Source organism: Chelonia mydas, chromosome 4 (genome assembly GCF_015237465.2).
Source record: "Chelonia mydas isolate rCheMyd1 chromosome 4, rCheMyd1.pri.v2, whole genome shotgun sequence".
NCBI classification, from domain to species: Eukaryota; Metazoa; Chordata; order Testudines; family Cheloniidae; genus Chelonia; species Chelonia mydas.
Genome location: NC_057852.1, coordinates 124,936,383 through 124,959,099, shown reverse-complemented (window position 1 = coordinate 124,959,099; position 22,717 = coordinate 124,936,383). Strand labels below are relative to the sequence as shown.

At 45.4% G+C, this 22,717-nt stretch overlaps 1 long non-coding RNA gene across 9 annotated transcripts in view; it reads right to left on the bottom strand.

Moving 5' to 3' along the window:
* LOC119566146 overlaps nucleotides 1–22,717 on the bottom strand; it is a 161,672-nt gene that overhangs the window by 47,225 nt on the left and 91,730 nt on the right. The window contains exon 8 of one of the 9 annotated variants that reach the window (XR_006290227.1): nucleotides 4,954–5,025. The exons of 7 other annotated variants lie outside the window; for them this stretch is intronic. This is a non-coding gene — a long non-coding RNA (uncharacterized LOC119566146). Of the gene's footprint in view, nucleotides 1–4,953; nucleotides 5,026–13,886; nucleotides 14,035–22,717 lie in introns of those variants that run through there. One more of the 9 variants, XR_006290233.1, reaches the window with a different exon arrangement.

The following is a 22,717-nucleotide window of genomic DNA, read 5'->3' as shown; positions in this document are numbered from 1 at the left end:
GAAACTTTTTCCACAAAAAGGACATGCTTTTTGTGAAGAAAATATCCCATTTTTCAATCAGCTGTATTAATGGGCCCGATTCTCCCACTGGGTTACGGCCCCTTTGTGCCTCTCAGGGGGGAACGCCCTAATGTACAAACCAACTGCAAATGCCCAACAGAGAATTCCTCTGGTGTAGCATTGCTTCTGGCCCCTGCACCTTTGCTCACACTACTCCGCCCATAAGGACATGTCAAGGGAAAGAAGCAGCATGTTGGGAGGGTAGATTCAGGGATGGCATGGTGGAGCTCTACTCCAAATAGAAGTCCAGCAGTGGCATGGGCTCCATTAAGGACCCTACATAATAGTGCAAGATAGAGATGCCTGGAAGCTGCTCTAAGTCATGTCAGGGTTGGGGCTGGGCCTGAGAATCTGAGAGCCAGAACTAGTTCCTTAAGTCCCTCCCACTCTCTCCAGTGCTGGAGAATCAATCCAGGAATCAGAGTGATCTAGAATTGGAGGTAAAGAAATGCTCAGCTCGTACTAAATCAAGAGATGTGAACATCCAAGGACAGAGAAATAATACAAGGGACCTGGTTGGAGGTTAAAAACAGAAGAAAATATAACATAGTATGATTCAGTTTGGACAAGTACAAAGTTAATACCCAGGGACACAAAGAGTGGAAGAGGGAACCTCAGAAAGGGATTAATCAGTCCAAAGCCTACCATGCATAGGGGCAGAAAAGAGAAGGCAGGTCAGTTTGGGGTTGGTTAATCAGGGGTCTTATGTCAAGGTGCAATCATAAAATGATATTGTAGCTACTTTCTATTCAGCGCCAGTGTGACCAAGCCTGGACTATCACCCAAATTAATTCCCAAATCAAGATAAAAAAGTATAACCAACTCCACTAATTTCAGCTGCACACATTTGTTCTGCAGTGAGTCCCACAGTTCAATGACACTTTCTATGAATAATATTTCCTTTTAGTGGTTTCAAATTTTCTACTTTTTACATTCAGTGAATGCCCCCTTATTCTTATGCTTCAAGAAGGGGAGAAATGAAGTCCTGGTTGACTTATCTTCTCTAGTCCATTCTTTACTGTATATATTTTTTATCCAGTCCCCTCTTATTCATCAACTTTCTACTGGCAGGAATGTTTGTTGAAATAGCAACCAGAATACCCAGTGAAAAAGGGACCCTGGTGGCTCCAGTCAGCACCACTGACCAGGCCATTAAAAGTCCAGTCGGCAGTGCTGGAGGGCTAAGGCAGGCTAATCCCTACCTGTCCTGGCACCGCACTGCACCCCGGAAGGGGCCAGCAGATCCGGCTCCTAGGCAGAGGGGGCTACAGGGCTCCGGGCGCTGCCCCCACCCCAAGTACTGGCTCCACACTTCCACTGTCCGGGAACCAAGCCAATGGGGGCTGGAAGGTGCCTCAGGGCGAGAGCAGCACATGGAGCCTCCTGGCCCCCCTGCCTAGGAGCCAGATCTCCTGGCCACTTCTGGGGTGCAGCGCAGTGCCAGGACAGGCAGGGAGCCTGCCTTAGCCCCACTGTGCGACTTACCAGGAGCCACCCGAGGTAAGCCCATGCCCCAACCCCAAGCCCCAACCCCCTGCCCCAGCCCTGAATCCCCCCCCCAAACCTGCAGCCCCCTGTACCCCAAATGCCTCATCCCTGGCCCCAGCCCGAGCCTGTAACCCCTCCTGCACCCCAACCCCCTGCTTCAACCCGCAGCCCCCTCCTGCACTCCGAATCCCTCAGCCCCACTCCCAAGCCTGGAGCCCCCTCCTGCACCCCAAACGCCTCATCCCTGGCCCTACCCCAAAGCCTGCACCCCCAGCTGGAGCATTCACCCCCTCCCACACCCGAACTCCCTGCCCTAGCCTGGAGCCCCCTCCCACACCCTGAACCCCTCATTTCTGGCCCCACCCCAGAGCCCACACCCCCCAGTTAGAGCCTTACACCCTTTCCTGCACCCCAGCCCTCTGCCCCAGTTCAGTGAAAGTGAGTGAGGGTGGAGGAGAGCGAGCCACAGTGGGAGGGCGAATGTAGTGAGCAGGGGCAGGGCCTTGGGGAAGGGGCATTCGGTTTTGTGCGATTAGACAGTTGGCAACCCTAAAAGTAAGTTGGGTGATACTTATAGTACAGGATTCAATTCTGATTGAAGATAAAAGGAGCTTACAATCAACAGGTGATTAGGAAATTACTTGCATTCCAGGTGCACCCATGTTCACAAGTGGAGTGGAGTCAAATAGTCTAACCATGCCTCAGCCAATTATCTGAATTATATAGATACAAGAGCTCATAGAACATATCTTAAGGTTCACAGAGTACTTGATCATAATGCTCATCATATAAACAAAGCTGATTTCAGCCCGTCGGCAGGAGAGCAGGTAAAAGTAGCACTATGATCACTAATACTACTAATGCAGGAAAAAATATTTGCCCTGTAATGTGGATATTAGGGACTCTGTGGTTATGTGAGTTTACTTAAGCCATGGGGTGTCTTATCTTCTCTTGATAGAATCCAGGACAATACAACAAAGAAAAATGGTGAAGTAAGTTAATAAACCAGCAAGGTCAAACACTTAGCTCACAGGAGTAGGGGCACAGAACAAACCCATTTATCTATTGCTGCTTTTTATTCTGATTAAATTATATTACAGTGAATGAGCAGAAGACCCCATCCTGATGTGATTACGGTACATGTCATAAATATAAAGGGAAGGGTAACCACCTTTCTGTATAGAGTGCTATGAAATCCCTCCTGGCCAGAGGCAAAACCCTTTCACCTGTAAAGGGTTAAGAAGCTAAGGTAACCTCGCTGGCACCTGACCCAAAATGACTTATGAGGGGACAAGATACATTCAAAGCTGGGGGGAGGGGAGAACAAAGGGTTCTGTCTGTCTGTGTGATGCTTTTGCTGGGAACAGATCAGGAATGCAGCCTTCCAACTCCTGTTAAATTAGTAAGTAATCTAGCTAGAAAAATGTGTGAGATTTTCTTTTGGTTAATGGCTGGTAAAATAAGCTGTGCTGGAGGGAATGTATATTCCTGTTTTTGTGTCTTTTTGTGACTTAAGGTTTTGCCTAGAGGGATTCTCTAGGTTTTGAATCTGATTACCCTGTAAGGTATTTACCATCCTGATTTTACAGAGGTGATTCTTTTACCTTTTCTTTAATTAAAATTCTTCTTTTAAGAACCTGATTGATCTTTCATTGTTCTTAAAATCCAAGGGTTTGGGTCTGTGTTCACCTGTACCAATTGGTGAGGATTATTATCAAGCCTTCCCCAGGAAAGGGGGTGTGGGACTTGGCGGAAGACATCTCCAAGTGGTCTCTTTCCCTGTTCTTTATTTAAAACACTTGGTGGTGGCAGTATACTGTTCAAAGACAAGGCAATATTTGTACCTTGGGGAAGTTTTTAACCTAAGCTGGTAAGAATAAGCTTAGGGGGTCTTTCATGCAGGTCTCCACATACCCTGGAGTTCAGAGTGGGGAAGGAACCTTGACAACTTGTATGAGGTGAATTGAAAAATACTATTTATTTTGTTTATCATTTTTACAGTGGGGGGATATTTTGGGGGAAGATGTCTCCAAGTGGTCTCTTTCCCTGTTCTTTGTTTAAAACGCTTGGTGGTGACAGCATACTGTTCAAGGACAAGGCAAAGTTTGTACCTTGGGGAAGTTTTTAACCTAAGCTGGTAAGAATAAGCTTAGGGGGTCTTTCATGCAGGTCCCCATATCTGTACCCTAGAGTTCAGAGTGGGGAAGGAACCTTGAGAGTACACGAGAGAGAGAAAGAAAAAGAAAGCAAAAAGAGAGACAGGAGGAAAAAGCCATGAAGTCTATGTTCAAACATCCAGGATTCAGGTATGGTTGGATCTGTGTTTTGGTTCAAACCAAAGGTGAGAGCCATGAAGTTCATACTGGGACTGAATTCAGATTCTGAATGCTCCCCAGAGTTCAGTGGTGTTGTATTCTGGGTTCTGATTTGGATCCATTGCTGGAAATAAATATAAAAGTAAATGCAGAAAGTGTGCAGGTGAAAATAAACAGACCAAATATACGTCACATGAAGACCTAGGCTGAAAAGGAACACTGTCACCAGACTGGAGTGTCAGTTAGGGCAGCTTTTCACTTCTTGTGACTACAGACTGGCAGCCACCCATGGCTGGGATGTTTTCAGTGTTTTCCTCTTCAGATAGAATTCTTTTCCTCTGGAAGACAATGGAAAGACTTCTGCTGGCTTCTCTGGGAGCAGAAGCAGGCCCTTATTGGGTAACTTAAACAGCCAAGCAACCTCCAGTTCTCAATCAGTTCCTGCCAAGTCATCCAAGGACAAAAAAACACTTCAGAAATTACAGTGTCTGACTGTATTTCCTGACAATATTCATGAAAGTGGGAAATTTGCTTGACTGAATCAATCAGCTAAAACAAAAACACACCTTTTGGGGTAAGAATGTTTAGGTCTTGTATGGCAAAGGCGGCAACTAGACCAGCATGTTCCCCTTGGTGACTTTTCTTTACATTTCAAAGTCCATACAGTTTTAAAATGATTGTCACATAAACAGGCAGTGTGTGGAGGATAAAATCATAGGTACCATCATTTGTCATGCCTTGTGTGAAACGCGAAAATGGACTTAACCATTTAGCAAAGTTGTACCAAGTTTAACCCAGGACCCTTTTGGTCCACAGGCAGCATTATACTCAGGAAGTAGGAATGGGCACACTCCCCTGTGTGTACTGCCTTTTAAGCTGAACAAAAAATTCCCCCACATACACCGAAATTCAACAGAACTGTGTTGTAACTGGATCCCCTGCCATGACTGTACTTCTAGCATTGACAGACCCACAGGAAACAGCAGAAGTGATACCCCTCCATCTGCCTTTTTGTTACTTGAGTTCATAACTCAGGCACTGTGTTGCCTTCCTCTGGATCTTCACAGAGCAGCAGCGGTTGAGTGCTCACTTTCACCTGTGCCTGGCGAGGACATTGTGACCTTTCTCTCCTTACAGAGCCTTTACTCTTGTTACCTGTTACCTGCAGAGGGAATTATTACAATATGTCCTACTTGCTAGCGCTATAGCCAAAGGCTGCTTGAACTCCACCTGGTGCGGAATGTGGCAGCCCATCCCTTCCTCGCATGGAGCGTATTATGTCCACATTCCACAGACAGTGCTGGCTTCCAATTCACTTCTCGGTGCCTTTCAAACGGTGGGGTGTGATCCAATCCTTTTCGAATTTAAAGACCTGCCTTTCTCCATATGTTCTACCCCAGTAGCTGAAATCTGCTAACACCCAGGTGGCTTTAATTCTTTCATTTGATGCACCTGATACCTAATAATATGTAGGTAGGTAGATGAACTTCATCCCCATAATTCCATTCTACAGTCACCCATAGCAGTAAAAACAGCAGTGGAAAGTGTAGATGTTTCGGCTAAGACCAGATCCTCAGATGGTGTAAATCAGCATAGCTCCACTAAAGTTTTGTTACACCAGCTGAGGATCTGGCCATTTGTGTGTAGCTAATATCTTCTAAAAAGCTTTTTTCTGAAGGAAGACCCAAGAACCATTACCATCCAACCCCACTGTGATGGTACCTAGGGTACTCAGGGTATCTAGGACTGCGAGTCACCTTGTTACCGCCAGCCTCCAGCATGAAGGAGTCTTTCTTGTGGTAACTAAGTGTTAGCTCCCTAACACCACCAGCCTATTGGAGCCTGTTAGCCACTCGAGCATCCTCCTCTGGGCTATGCCAGCCCTGTCTTTGCCTTTCAGCTCAACAGTAGTTGCACTTTATGCCCTGAGTCCCTTTGAATCATTCCCCTGCCCCTAGCTACTGTCAGAAATCCCAGATCCTCTGTCCCAAAAGGAGCAGTGTACCCCAGTTTACTAGTTTTACTTTAAATCACCACTTCTGTGTCACCAGGATTGGGAGTACTTGTAATGAAACAAAAGGTTTGTTTAAAAAAGAATAGAGATTCAACTAAAATCAAGAGAAAGCAGCAGAAAAAAATGGTTACAATACAAAACAAAACCATAAAACGTGAACTAGAGTCTACAGTTATCAATAGTTACCTTTCCTGACTAGTAAAGTAGGTTTACTCTATTGCAGAGCTGGCAGGCTTCACAAGAACTAGGATCCAAACTTCCATGAAAAATACCCCCTCACACACACACTTCATAAGATGTTTCCTTAGAGAATGGATCCAGAGTGCCTCTCCCTGCTCTGTGTTATACTGAAACAGTCTTTTGTCTTTATTAGTAAGCAGGGTGAACCTCTGTCTGTTGCAATGTTCCTTTTTTGCCTCCAAGTGGTTTTGATTGTTTGCAGTGGTCTCTAATGGTTCTCCATGGATATTCTTCATAAGGGCTAGACAACTGAGTCTTGCATTGCATTACCAGCTAACCAGAAAGGGGCTACAACTCAATTCTGCCTAAATGGGCCATCACCAAGACTTACTATCTCCCTGTGACTAACTTTTACATCCAGACCATAAAACATACTTTCAGCATAGTTACGTTATTCCTTAAATATTACCTGTCCATACATTTCATAATGATGATGATTCTTGATAAGTTACGAGCTTTTTGTAGGTACCTTACATGTTACCCCTTATGGATAAATAACATGCAAGACATATGTTTGGTGTAGTGAGTTTGCCAAGTCCAATACAAAATTTATTTGCAAAGAACAGGGGACCCTTTCCCCAGACGTGTCTCTGTGTCACACGTGCCAAGTTGCTGCTTTGTTGAGGGATTTTGCAGGCGCCGACATTCCAATGTGCCAGGGGGGTTCTTGACCCCCCGGCTCGCCCCAGGCCCCATCCCTGCCCCACCTCTTCCTGTCCTGTTCCACCCCCTCCCCATAGCTCGCCGCGTTCTTGCTCCTCTTCCCTCCCCTCCCTCACAGAGCCTCCTGCACACCGTGAAACAGCTGATCACGGCAGGTGGGAGGTGTGGGGAGGCACTGATTGGTGGGGCTCATCGGCAGTTGGGAGGTGCTGGGGGGGAAGGGGAGGAGCATATGGGGGGCTGCCAGTGGATGCTCAACACCCACCAATTTTTCCCCATGGGTGCTCCAGCCCCGGAGCACCCACGGAGTCGGCGCCTATGAGGGAATGGCAAGGGGTTTTTCCAGTATTAAAAGTATTAAACACCCAGCCTAATATTACACCCATTGAAATCAATAGCAAAACTTCTATTACTTTTAATGGAAGCAAGGTCAGACCCATAAATGGCAGCACTCAGAGTTTCTATGGTACTGGCACAGCTGAACAAGACTCTCCCTTGTTTCCTCCCCCAGGAATTGTTAAACCCAGACAAGATTTTAATAGGTTGAACTCCGAGTGTCCATTCCTGGTTCCCACCCTAGCCTGTTACTCCACTCCCTCCAGCCTGATGTAGATAACTTAAGGCGCTCAAGGGGAGAAGTGCTGCCCAGCGGTGCAAGCAGACAGAAGAACTGTCTCACATTAAAATGTTACCAGCTGAGAGGGAACAGGTAACTATCTCCATCCAGAATGGGGGCCAAACTCATCCCTGGCACATGCAGGCCATTGGAACTGTACCTGTCTACAGCAATTTGGGCAGAGATGCCTGAGATTAAATGTGTATAAAAATGCATTTCAAATTGATTGTGCACACATTTTTAAGCTTCTTTTATTTCTATTGCTGCTGAGACCACAGAAGAGCAGTAACTCTAATTGGATCTGACAGCGCTAAGTGTTTGGCTGGACAGACAGATCATAGCCAGGACAGAGAGCAGGTTTGTTCCTCTGTGTGTGTCACCTTGTAACTATAAGGAACAGGGCTGACCTTATGATTGGCGGGGCCTTAAGTCCCCCAGCCTTGCTCCATACTCAAAGCCAGTGACTGTAAACAACTGTTCCACACTGTAGTCATGGGCCCATTACAGCGGCCAGCATCTCTCTCCCCCCACAGTACATTCAGTTGACTTTTTGGGACAGGGATGCCCTCTTTCCACGTCCTCTACTCTCGGTAACCACTTATGCGACCCACCTCTAACTGCACCCACCCTCTCTCTCTTCTAGGGTGACCAGTCAGCAAGTGTGAAAAATCAGGACAGGGGGTGGGGGGTAGTAGAAGCCTATATAAGAAAAAGGCCCAAAAATCGGGACTGTCCCTATAAAATCGGGACATCTGGTCACCCTACTCTCTTCACTCAGAACAGCAACATTCTGAACCAAACTCATTTACTCATGTTTAAGTTACAGCAATAGGAAGCAAAAGTCACTGTGACACAGGTGGATAAGTAGGAGAGAAGTGACACTCTCTCTCTCCTTCCTCTCCCTTCCCTTTACCTATCTGTCCATTCTCTGATAATAGATGTAGAGCTGTATTATCCACGTCGAATCTTGCCCCAATTAGCACCCCACTGCAAGTTCATAGACTTCATTCTAGCCCATTTAAGTCAAAGTCAGGGCAGCAAATAGCCCTTATATCCGCAGCAAACAGAATGCAGCATGTGTTTAGAGTTGTTGGGTCAGAAGGCTAAAATAAAGCACCCCACTCAACCCTTGAGTTTATAGTCTGAGTGATACTAAGAATAGGTCTGTGAACAACTGACTGGACTTAATTGCCTTGAGAAATAGCAACAACTCCCCTTACACCATTACCATATCCAGATGGCCCTTGCAACTTCTCTGCATCAGCAGAAAAGTATCTACCACCTAAAGTGATTAAATGCTCCTCATAAATGTCAAATCCTTTCCTGTGCAAGCCTTCAAATTCCTGCATGAACTAGAGTTTAAAATCAGCCCCCACCCATGTTTTTGTATTCAGTGTGTCCCACATGAAGCCCCTTCCTGACGTACTAAGATTTCATTTGCTGCTTGTGTTATTTGCTAATTGATTCCTGGCACATCTAGTGGTTCCTCTGCTCTATTCGCAGTAACTATTCTGACGAAGATGTCCTTTGGTCTCTGCATGCATGGAAAATTCACCTTACGTTCAGAGTCTATTGAAAATTGCATGCGGAAATCCTTATCTGAGCTAATCTTAGGTTCGCATTTTCCAGCTTGGTAATAGCTGGTTAGGAAAATATTTCTATTCTCCATTGGACTATTCATGTATATGTACAAAAATATAATTCTTTTATAGGTACAACTGTATTCAGTAAATCATTTTGGGGTGAGATCTATGGCCCCAATCTTGAAAACATTCATGTGACCGGTCCCTCACACTTCAGTGTGACTACTCATAGGACTAAAAATAAGCACACATGTACGTACTTACAGGATCAGGGCCTTTCCATTCAAACTATATTAAATCTTTTCAGCCGGTTATTGAGGCAATGGTAAATTAAGAAACAATAAGAAGTCAATCTATTTTCTAAACCTAGTGGGCCAAATTCTGTCTTAACACTCAGTTTATGTAACTGCCCCTGAAGTCAACAAAGTTGATCCGGTTGTAAATAGGGGAGAATTTTATTCATTATTTATTTTTTGGTATACATTGTGCATAGCCTCAGGCGCTAGGCACATGCACAGTTTAATCACTGAACACTTATCTCCCAAAATAATTCACACTGGCTCCATGTCTACACCAGATTACTCCCTGAACTACAAAAACTGATTCTGCCACTCAGCTCACTCACACCCAATTCAACCCTCCACTCAGAAAAAAAACTGGGTAAATACGTAGGGTTTGTAACGTGCCACGAAGATCAATACACTTGGGCTGTGTCAGACCAATGGCAGAGTAAGTTCCAGTCACAGGCCAGTCCCTGAGGACACCCCCCCCCACCCCCCACAGTGCCTGATGTACAAATTTGGGACAGTCAGCTCAAACATCTTAGCAGATTTCAGCTACTGGGGTAGAACATATGGAGAAAGGCAGGTCTTTAAATTTGAAAAAGATTGGATCAAACCGCACCGTTTGAAAGGCACCGAGAAGTGAATTGGAAGCCAGCACTGTCTGTGGAATGTGGACATAATACGCTCCATGCAAGGAAGGGATGGGCTGCCACATTCCGCACCGGGTGGAGTTTGAGCAGCCTTTGGCTATAGCCCTAGCAAGTAGGACATATTGTAATAATTCCCTCTGCAGGTAACAGATAACAAGGAAAGAAGGGTCACAATGTCCTCGCCAGGCAGAGGTGAAAGTGAGCACTCAACCAGTGGTGCTCTGTAAAGATCCAGAAGAAGCCAGGAAGCCAACACAGTGCCCGAGTTGTGAACTCAAGTAACAAAAAGGCAGGCATAACCCCTCAGGGTTATGGAGGGGTATCACTTCTGCCGTTTCCTGCAGGGGTTTCCCATAGCAAGCCAAAGCAGTTCATTCAGTTTAAAAAGTACACACATTTCAGAGCTATCCCCAGTTTTTAAAATAGGGAACAGCACTCGAATCAGTCACCTCCCCAGAACCAGAACTCATTTTTAAGGGCATTCGCAGCATATATGTGTGTGTGGAGACACGCCACTGTCAGATGGACAGTTGTGGCCCTACCTTATGTATGGGGCAGCTAAAAGCATGAAGAGTATTGAAATACGTCTTTTATAATCGGCAACTTTGTATGTAGTTCTCTCTCTCTCTCTCAGTTTCTATCTGCCTATCTACATAAATAATCAGAAATTTGAAGTGTGTGTCTGACAGACCCCTCAGGCTATAATTTTACATCCAGCCGTTATTCTCATAAGAGTCTCAGTAAATCCAAGGTTAGAGACAGTGAAGGCTGGAATAGACCCAGTGAAGAATGTGCCCATATGGTATACTACTAAGTGATACATAAATGTATTGATTAGACAAGTTGTCTACAGGATATCTTTATTCTGGATAGAAATATAAAGGCAGACAAGGAAACAAAAGAAGAAATGATGTAAAATCAACATGCAGATAACAGAGGCCCTGAATTGGATATTCATTTCCATCTAAGTATATTATTGTCCAAAGCATCACATTGATCACTCGAGAAAACTGGTTAATTCAGTTTAAAACTGTAGCTTGAATGCACTTCCTAAATAAACCTTGAACAAGATAATCATATGTTATCGCTATGACAACCAGAATAGAACATTTACAAACCCAAACAATACTATTCTTCCTACTAGAATATTAACACTAGCAAAAACCTGTTCTGATTTCTGGCGTTTTCAATGTAAATTGGAGAAGAAACAATATGACCAAATGTTATAACTCATTAGGAAGCAAACCGGCACAAGCTTCTGCAATTTTTCTTTAACTGACTTACACAATTGTAGAGTGGGATTGGGTATTGTGGTCTACACCTGTACAAGAGACAGAAACTTCAACGTTCTCATATTGTCTCTGCCACTCCCTCATTGCATGATCCTGGGCAAATCGCTTAATTTTACTGCACCTCAGTTTCCCCATCTATTAGGATAATACTTATCTTAATTAATTCATTAAAGTTTTTAAAGTGCTCTGGAGAAGAAAGTACTCTGAGGTTCAACATATTTTTGTTAGCAATGCAGTATGCTGACCCAATATTCAGCAGTCTAAGTACAACATCTAGCTAGGCATTTAAACTGCATTCATCACTGTGGATCTGAGCCCTAAAGGGATTCGCTGTGAAACACAAGCCGTCAACTGATTCCGAGTTCTCGAAGTGGACTCCTTTAACAGATATACTAAATGGCAGCACATTACTATTAACCTGCAAGCCTTACTTTAGCTTTCTGTAAGGTCTGACATTACTTTTAAAGTTCTTTTACTGACTTCTAAGACCGTCAGCAGGCTTTCCATGTCATCCTCACCTAATCTAACTCCATTTTATACCCTCACCTGTTCATTACACTGGCTGGCCAGTTCATTTGTCCTGTTTATGAGTTTACAACAACAGAAGCTAGAGCTTTCTCTAAAGATGCCAACTGCAGAATACACTTTCTGTTATTACCAATATGTGATAGTTTCAGTATTACAGGAGGAGCTGATAGCAACCTCTATATTAAGGATTCTTGCTACCTTTTCTTTAAGAAGCTCTCACACCTCCACTGTTTGCATCAGACCTTTGATATTCAGCAGAGAGAACATCCGCAAGCTAGGAAAGTTCCTGTTCTTTGTCCCTTGAAATTCTAGTCAGCTTCTGATGGGTGTAAACTGTTAAACATCACCATTTTCCTTCCCTTGTTTGTATTCCTCAGGAAAATTTTGGCAGCATGCCCCAATAATAACAGGACACACAAACATGCCAAAGCGCCAGGCACACACCATCACCCCAACAGCAGCAACCTGTGGCAACTCTGAACTGGGAACAACTGGGAGTTGCCAGGACAGCTGTGGTGAGGGGAGAGGGAGAGCCAGTTTCTAGTAAAATAAAATAAAATATAAGTGCAAAAAGTTGCACTGCTATCCTATTTCTCCTTCCCAGAAATAGGCAGAGCAGTCACACAAATATAAAATATTTCAGGGAATCCCCCTCCTTCCCATTGTTCCCTCCCCTTTGGGCTGTCTGGGTAAGATATCAAGGATGTTTAGAGTGACCATATGTCCCGTTTTGGACAGGACAGTCCCTTTTTTAAGCCCTGGCCATCCCGATCTTTTTGGCAAAACTGGGCATTGGTGCCTTTTGCTTTTGTCAGCTGACCATCAGTTGGCAAGAGCAAAGTGGACAAAAGCTGTTTTGCCAAAAAAGTGGGGTGTAACCCCTGGTAGGGTGCAGAGGAACATGTGGGGGAGGGACGGGGGGGAAGCAGAAATGCAAGCCCTGCGCAGGAGGGAGGGCTCGGGAGAGTGGCTTGGGCCAGCCTCATGCGGGCAGGCAGCAAGGAGTCTTGGGCCAGCCCCACATGTGGGGGGGAGGGCTTGGGCTGGTCTCAAGCAGGCAGAGGGGGACCTCAGGCCAGCCTGAAGCAGGCGAGTGGCAAGGGGGACTCGAGCCAGCCCTGTGCACGGGGGGAAAGGGGGGAAAGGGGAGCCTCGGGCCAGCCCCATGGAGGCAGGAGGCAGAAAGGGCTGGGGTGGCTCCTGGGGGGGGGGGGGGGCTTTGAGCAGTGTCCCATGTTCGCATTGGGAAAATATGGTCACCCTAGCCAATTGCTGAATATACACGTTCATTTGTTTATGAGCAGACTAGGCATTTCTTCCTAGAAGCAAAGACATCCTCTCTGTAGGATTATAGCCACACGTCTGAATTCATTAGCATCACAGACAAAATTCTGGAGTAAACTGTCAGCCTGGTGCCCAGGGATTTATTTGCACAACTCCCATTGATGCAAATAGGGTAAACCTCCCTGCATTTTCAATGGGCCTAGATTTTCATTCATGGAGTTTTGGGCTTTAAGCTCTACCACTCCCAGGCAGCAAGCTTCTCAGGGTCAGGTTTAGTCAGTTCTTAACTGGGAGATATCCAAGGAAAACCCCAGGGTATTGCAGAATATGATGTTAGAGATTCAGTAAGGATCTTCCTTCTTAGTCGTTACAGAACCAATGCCCCAGCATGACACGAAGGGGCACGGTAGAGGAAGTGGGACACCAAACTGAGTTTTCAACTGCTTATGGTGCTTATTAAGGATCCTAACTGCACTTTTCACAAAGCAAGGCTGTTAACCTTAGTGTCCTGGCCATCTTTGAATTTGTTTGATTACCGAAGTTGTGTAAAGCGATAAGCATCCTGCAGTTTTTCTCTTAGTCCGGAAACATACTGCAACTGTGTCTCATAGCTTTCTCCAACCTCTGATACCCCAAAGCACAGGTCTATGGGTAATCTTGGGTCTCGCCCCAAAAATGTAACCCTTCTGCCAGGTGGAGCCGGCAGCAACCAGGGCCAAGTTCAATATCTGGGTGTTCCTTTTCAACAATACGACACAGAACCAGTTCGAGCCCCCACCCAGTAGCCTGGGAAAATTACACACCACCTCTGGTTTCAGAGTAGCAACCGTGTTAGTCTGTATTTGCAAAAAGAAAAGGAGTCCTTGTGGCACCTTAGAGACTAACCAATTTATTGCATAAGCTTTCGTGAGCTACAGTTCACTTCATCAGATGCATTCAGTGGAAAATACAGTAGGTGCCTCTGAGAGGCAATACTTCCCCACTCGCATGCACAGAGTCTGAGCGTAGAAAAGAAACCTTTAATAAAAGGAGAGAAGTAACTTGGCGTTAATTTGGAAAACACAATTGACTCAATTGTGTGTCCTAGGCCCTACACTGCTAACAATTAATGCATATTCTCCTTAAGTGGAGGCAGTGTGGTCATACAAGTAGAATATAGACTGTCACGAGACCTAGAGTCTATGCCCAACTCTGCTGCTAACTTGCTTTGTGACCTTGGGCCAGTCACTTTACCTCTCTGTGACTCTCTCTCCTCCCATCCTTTGTCTTTGTCTATTTAGATTGTAAGCTTTTTGGGGCACGGACTGTCTCTCACTGTGTGTTTATACAGCTCCTAGAACAACAGGGTGCCAGTCCCTGCTGGGGCCTCTAGATGCTATTGTAGTAATAATATTTCATGTAGTAGGAGCCCGGACTTTCAGAGAAAGGGGATATGACTTCATTCCCTGGAGTTGTTGTGAAATTCCTTATGTGGCCACATATTACTTACATGTGAGAAATGGTTTGCTGTTATTGGGCACTGTGACAGCTCAAAGTAGGCTGGCGCAACTGATACCTCGGTGGTGCTATACCTACGGGTGCTGGGGGTGCTGCTGTATGAAGCAGTAATAACAAACCCAAATACATGGTTTTCATCATCGGCACTCCCACCATTAAAATAGTTCCAGCACCCCTGCCCGCACTGCCATTTCCCATGTGTTTGCAGGTACCAGCATTTCTCCTAGGTGATTCAGTTCATTTTTGGTTTATATATTCTCTTTTACACACACTTGTACTCAAGAGCAGAGATGGGTCAAAAACGAACACAGCACGTATTGGTGCCCCTCTCTGAACTCCAGAGTGCCTGCTGCTCTGGGCATTAACATTCAGATAGTTTGCTTATCCAATCTATTTTTGAACAGCTTGACACTCCAGTCTGAACACCAAGATCCTTAGAACCCTTACTCCAGGAGGAGCATCCTAGCCATTGTCCATCACTAATAAGCAGATGGCAGGCTTCATCCCACAAGGGCTCGTTACTATCGTGACATGAAAGCATGGCAGTCATTAGGACACCTGCGTGGAGACTGGATATTTGGAAGACACCTGTGAGCACCTATCAGAATCAGATATTTCCATTCCCAACTCATCACTTCTCGAGGAAGGTCATTACACATTATACTTCAAGCTCAGGTATTTGCTATTGCAGAAAATACCCAGGAAGTTAAACGCTTTGATCTCAAAATACTTGTAAGTGAGGTGTTATGAAAGGATGAAGGAAATGTTTAAAATGGATCTAGGGAAACAGCTGTTTGGCTTCTTCCCTCAGCTATCATTAAATCAGTCACTAGCCTAACTTAGCAGTTAGTACAGGTGATGTTCCAGAAGGCTAATCCTGTTTTTGCATTATTTTTCCTATATAAATTTATTTCGCTTGCACAGCTTTTAGACATTGGTACAAACTTTATATCCTTTACCACTGCATCATGGCCCTCTGTGCAGTATAAGGGGTTCTGCATATCAGTTAACAAGGAATCAGACAGGCTGCTGCCATCCTGGAGAGTTTGTGTCATTAGCTGATTAGAAACTTGAATTTGGGGGACATTTATTCCTGCCCTTTTACAAAAAATTAAAAACCTTTTCTTCATTCATCAGTACTTGATGGAACATTAGCCATGGTTAAAATATAAATTTCTTTTCAAGGACTTTTTTCAATTGTTCAATTTTTATTTTAGTTGTCTTCATACCATTTTCTGATTGTAATACCCGAGCTGTCGTCAGCCAAATCCATTCAGCATACGCTGCTGAATGTTGCAAAACGTTACACGCCCAAGCTACTAACCCAATAGCCTGGAGCCAGCTTTCACCTTACATAACAGGGGGAGTAGCCATACCAAAATGGCTCGTTATGGCTAATTGATGACAGTTAAAGCAGGATTAGACCAGCTCTGGTTTAAGGAATAATTCAGAATTGGGGCTTGAACAACAATCCAAAATGCAGCTTTTGGAATAATAAAACAACCTAATTTAGGATCTGAAGTCACTGAGACATTCCTTTGTCTTTACATTATGAGCCCCAACATTCATTTGTTCCAGCAAACCCCTACTGCAAGATACCTAATTAGCCAGCCCTCTCTCTCCTAGCTATTACTTCCTACCAAGTAGCAGAAGCAGATGCTTTAAGGGCCTGTTCACAGGCACAAATGACTGCTTGGAGCCCTGTGCACAATAAACTGGAGCTATCCTGATTTCTATCTTATATTGTCATTATCGCGATCATAACTGATCAGCTCACAATCACGAGTGAATTTTACTTTCACAACACCTGTGAGATATGAACGTACCTGCTGCAATATAATTAAGCATACCAACCTCAACATCTGGTTTTACATAACATTCTTGCAAATGAAAGTCAGATGTGAGTCAGTGCCATGTACTTCTGATCATAAAAATGCTTTTGTCATGAGGGCTGAGAATAGAAAGTCTACACACATGAAAAGTAACTTAGCTGTTTAATAACCCTGTGACTCCAAGAGAAGGCAAAACATTTATGCTGCCATGGATCTAATTTGAGGATATTTAGCTTTTGCTACACATTTTGCAGACAAATTGACATTTTACCCAGCACAAACGAGTTGCTAACCTTCAATGTAGGACCTTTGTATTGTACAGTCTACTGATGAATCAAAAGTTTTGCTAAAAGGTAGTCGCCGTCTACCTTCATAGCTTGGCTTATATATGTACATAATATTGTGGAAATAGCGCTCTATAATACTTTTGTCAATCTTGTATTCCTACACTAAGCTGCTTGCTATAAAGGTACAGGATAACCTGAGTCATGTAAGTTACATTTCCTATAAAATATTGTGCATAGCATATTAATTAGTTTGTCATTACTTGCACACTATAGCATATAAACCAGATGGGTTAAACCCTCCAAACTGACCCCTTGATCCCTCTAATTTAGGGGTCAGATTTGGGAATCTGGAGCAATTTCTGTTGTGTTAGGATTGCTGCAGAATCTAAACAGCAGGGAGCTAATTTTCATTACAGATTTGTGGGAAGGAAATACTGCAAGGACACTGTGCTCATTACGTGTCCTGCCTACCCAACACAAGGGTAGCAGACTGTGCCACATTATCTTTTTTATCTGTACCATGCACAAAATCCACTATTTCAATCATTGCACATTAGGCAACAGATCTGATTATCTTGTCCAGAATATTTGGTGACATTACATTTGATAGAAGTAAAATTAATTTGAGCCACCATGTAAGTACAGGTTTCCGAGTAGCAGCCGTGTTAGTCTGTATTTGCAAAAAGAAAAGGAGTACTTGTGGCACCTTAGAGACGAACAAATTTATTTGAGCATAAGCTTTCGTGAGCTACAGCTCACTTTGTGCATGGTACAGATAAAAATCCTTAATAAAGTACACACATGCCTCACATATCATTAGTTAACTCGAATTATCGATCTGTCACACTGTCTCAGTACTTTGTCACACTGTCTCAGTACTTTGGTTTCCAGTTTGTATGTTCCACACAGACAATTTCATGGAACTGGGAAAAGTATTGGATATTTATATGAATATCAAGCACATCCAAAGTTATAATAGGGAGGATGAAAAAGAAAACTAGAATTTTGCATGGGATATAAATCCTCAAGATGCAAGGCATAATCCAACCTCTAGCCAGGGGGTATTAGGAAGACGCTTTCCTTGCAAACATGTTGTTTCTTAACTGCCTACTGCAGGGTTACTTACACCTTCTTCTGGCACATCTGTGCCGGCCACTGTCAGAGATAGAATTCTGGACTAGATGGACTTGGGTCTGGTCCAGCCTGGCAACTCCTATGTTCCTACAAGTGTTTCTGTTTAGAGAACAATTTCCCTTTCCTTCTCCCTACCCCCCAAGAAAAAAAATGGAGGGAATCAGAATAAACTTCTTTCAGGGCATGGCTGCCTTGTCGTGCCCCTTCTGGTCAAATGTGGTGTGGCTGGCACTTCCTGCTTCAGTTTCCCTCCCACAGACACTAGTCTGTGGAGAAGAAGGGGCTTAAGCCCTCTGGCCAACTCACAAACAACCCTAACCCCTTCCAGAGTAGCGAAAGTCCAAACTAAAAAGTCCCAAACAAACTAAAGGTGCTTCTGCACTTGGGGGCTTCTCTTCAGACCGCTCTCTGGGACCTGCTTCCTGCACCTGTCTGGGCTACTTTTGAGATACTTTCTCGATTCTAAGCTAGAGTGCTTGCTAGGGTTGCCACTTTTGAAATGTTAAAAAATAAAAAAAAAGGCCCATCCCCCCACCACAAGGCAAACCTGCAGCAACCACAACCCCTAACCGCAAGGCAACTCTGCCACTCCCCACTCCAACAGCCACTTCTAGTACCTAGAGAGATAACATATACAGCTAACACTGATAACATCGCAGGTCTCCTCACTCTCATGCAGGCGTGAAAGTAAGTTAGAGGACTTACCTGTATGCCGGAGTCCTGAGCAGGGGGCGTGGCCTCAACCGGAAGAGGCAGGGCCTTAAATCCCCCGGCCCTTTAAATCTTGATTTAAAGGGCCAGGGCTCCAGCTGCAGTAGTGGTGGCTGGGAGCCCGGGGCCCTTTAAATCACCCCCGAGCTACCAGCTGCAGAGGCGGCTGGGAGCCCTGGGACTCGGGGGCAATTTTAAGGGCTCAGGGCTCCAGCTGCCGCTACCGCAGCGGAGCCCCGGGCCCTTTAAATCACTGAGGAGCCCTGGGGGCTCCCGGCTGCCACCGCTACCCCGGGGCTCTGGGCTCTGGCAGAGATTTAAAGGGCCTTGGGCTCTGCTGTGGTAGCAGCTGCCGGAGCCCCGAGCCCTTTAAATCCCTGCCTGAGCCCTGCTGCCCAAGCCCTGGGGTAGCGCCGGCAGGGCTCCAGCGGGCATTTCAAGGGCCCCGGGGCTCCAGCCACCGCTACCACCCCAGCCCTTTAAATTGCCGTTGGAGCGCCACTGCCGCTACCCCAGGGCTTCGGCAGCAGGGCTCTGGCGGGGATGTAAAGGCCCGGGGCGGTAGCGGCGGCTGGAGTTCTAGAGCCCTTTAAATCCCTGCCAGAGCCCCGCCGCGCTATCCCAGGGCTCGGGCAGCAGGGCTCAGGTGGGGATTCAAAGGGCTTGGGGCTCCAGCCGCCGCTACTGCCCTGGCCCTTTAAATCCCCTCCAGAGCCCTGCCACTGCTCCCACCCCAACCCCAGGGCTTCGGCAGCAGGACTCAGGTGGGGATTTAAAGGGCCCCGAGGCAGTAGCGGCGGCTGGTGCTCCGGGGCCCTTTAAATCCCTGCCAGAGCCCTGCCACTGCCACTACCCCAGGGCTCGGGCAGCAGGGCTCAGGCCGGGATTTAAAGGGTCCCGGGGCAGTAGCAGCGGCTGGAGCTCCGGGGCCCTTTAAATCCCCGCCAGAGCCCAGCCACTGCCGCTACCCCAGGGCTTGGGCAGCAGGGCTCAGGCCGGGATTTAAAGGGTCCCGGGGCAGTAGCAGCGGCTGGAGCTCCAGGGCCCTTTAAATCCCCGCCGCAGCTACCCCAGGGCTTTAAATTGCCCTCTCTGAAAGCCGGTCCTGGTACGGCGCACCGGCTCTTACCGGTACACCGTACCGGGGCGTACCGGCTTACTTTCACCTCTGCTGTCATGTGACTCAAACCCTCTCTCACACATACGGTGCATTTGCATGTTGGTGGACAGACAGTTGCTGTATTTTCAACAGTTTTGATCTGTTATTGCTTCAACTGTGGAACTGGAACCACTGCAGCATCTTTAGCTGGACCCAGAAATTTTAACATTAGCTATCCCAGTGTATTGTGATAATAATGCTAATCTTTAGACCCATGTAAAAAAAACCTGCAGATTAAATTATTTTTCTGGCAACTGGCAAATCCATAAAAAAAAACAGGCCAGGCAAGTCAAATACCGGTCAGATGGTAACCATAGTGTTAGCCCCAGATTGGTTCCCCTGCCATAGTCTTTCCCCTGTAGACCCTGGCTAAGGCCCTCCACAGGAAAGAGGGAAGGAGCAAGCCAGCTCCCTGTAGCTCCAACTCTCAACTTATCTCACTCTCAGTCCTTTTATAAGGCCCTGGTGTCCATTAAGCTATCACCTGACCCTCCTTAGTCCTGCCCCATCAGGTCTGGAAAGCATTTAATTAACGGTGGCACAAGTGTGACTGGCCCCCTTTCCCCTTAAAGGAGCGAGTCACCCTGTGACAATGCTCCTCGTACAAGAGCAAAGCAATATGCAAAAGGCCTCTGGGCTTTAACCAGCCTTCAGGAGCAGATGGTGTAAACTACGATCATGATACCATTCCCCAAACTCAAAGGCATTACCTCCTGTAATGAGAGGCATTTCAGACCTCATCTTAATATCTAGGCTCTGAATCCCCACCCAAATTTCCCAGGGGTGTCGTCACTGAGTAGCAGGAGCTGAGTCATTGCCTCGTCTATGGAAACCTCCACACCCACTTACTTGTTTATCTCCCCCGAAAACAGGACTTGTGTGAGTAAACAGTCCAACAGGGATACAAATACAAAATTCAGTCCAAAAGCTGAAGTCTGCTCCTCCTTAGTACATGGGCACAGGCACTGGCCATATGACAGGGTTGTCAATCCTCCAGGATTGCCCTGGAGTCTCCAGGAATTAAAGATTATTCTTTAATTAAATATTATGTAATGTGAAGAAACCTCCAGGAATACATCCAACCAAAATTGGCAACCCTAATTGCACTTGCCACTTCCCACTGTCTCCCTTAGTAGTCAGGAGCCTGATCAGAGGCACCTTCAAAGCATAGTGCAAGACCCAACTCTTTACACAGGCTTTGCCCCATTAATAAGACTATACGAACCATCTAGGTAGCCTCAACTCAGGAAACAGCCCAGAATAAGGAATGTAGAAATTGCCTTAACAAAATCAGACCAGTGCTTCATCTAGTCTCTACAATGGCCAGTACCAGTTGCTTTAGAGGAAGGTACAAGCACCCCCCGATGAGAAGTTATAGAATAGCCCGCCCATAGGGGAACATTCTCCCTAATCCCATCAATAAGAGGTTGGTTTATGCCCTGAAGCAATAGGATTTTATCCCTGCCAAATTATTTGTTTAATAATCCTGTCCAATGTAATTGTGGACGTTCCATATAAATGTCTAATCCTTAACTTAATCCTACTAAGCCTTTAGCCTCAGTGATATCTTGTAGCAACGAGTTCCACAGGGTCATGATGATGCAGTGAGTAAAAATTTCCTTTCATCTGTTTTAATTATGCTTCCGTTCAATTTCACCAAATACCCCCTTGCCCATTGTTTATGAGAAATGGAGAAGGAGCAGCGCTGCAAGTAAGAAGAACCTGGCAGTGGAACAGACTGACAAGCTTAGCAGCTGAAGCACCCTCAAAGCAGACAGACAGTAGGCTAGAAGAAGCATTAAAGGCAGGGCCGGATTAACTCATAGGCTAATAAGGGTATAGCCTTAGGCCCTCCTATTTTTAGGCCCTACTGTAGGCCCTCCATTTCATATTGAAGTAACAGCTGAGTGACAGTAGCGAGGTCATCGGAAAAATTTTTTGCCTCATTGGATATTGCTTTGTACAAATTAATCCATCTAGATTGTGAATTCAATTTATGATGGTTGTGATTTTGTCTTTGTGGGCTAAGTAAGTGTTTGTGGGCCCAAGCAATACTGAACTTTGTACACAGTAAGCCTACACTGGACAATAGAAACCATGTCGAAGAAAGGAAGATGGCAGAAATTGAAGGAGGCCAAAGAAAGACGGCAAAGACAAGATGTAGTGCTGAAAGGTGCTCCTTCTCTCCTAGTTTTTTTTTTCTCCTACTAAGCCTGGGGGCGAGGAAGTCCAGGTGAATACCAGCCCAGGTGAACCTGCTGCGTCTGCACCTGATCAAAAGGAGCAGCCTCCTGTGACTTCTCTAACTGCAGTCTCACCCCACTCCTCTGGAGACTTTCCCAGTGGTAGTAATTCAGAAATATCCTTCTCCAGTGATCCAGGCAAGCGGGGCATGACTTCTCAAGATCTCATTGCACACTGGACTGAGAAGGACCCACAGAAATGCCAGAATCTAGATGCCGACTTTTCATTGACAAAGCGAGAGTGCACCAATCAGAATCGTTATCTGACCAAATCAATGTTTGAATATGTGAAGCCTAACAAACAGATTGGCAAGCGAGAATGGCTCATCTATTCACCTTCTAAGAAGAAAGTGCACTGGTTTTATTGCTGCCTGTTTTCTGATACCAAAAGGTGGGGAATGTTCTGCGAAGGCTTAAATAATTGGAATACTGCATATGTTACCAATCATGCAATGAGTGAGCAGAATACATTGTCAGTTAGCAGCTACCATGCCCAAAAGAAAGTTAGCAACAGAACTGATACGCAAATGGAAAACCAGTTTTTGGAAGCTCGTGCTTATTGGAAAAACGTTCTCAGATGTGTCGTTGAAACCATAGTTTCTCTTGCTAAGCATGGTCTGCCATTCCATGTCTCAGGTGAGACTGTTGGATTGAAACACAATGGCAATTACCTTGGCGTTCTAGAGCTAATCGCTAAGTTCAACCCTTTCTTAGCTCAGCACATCAATGAACACACAAATCATGGAAAAGGCCATACAACATATCTATCAAAGACTATTTGTGATTAATTCATTGCACAGCTGGCAAAGAAGACACTATCAGCCATTGTAGATGAGA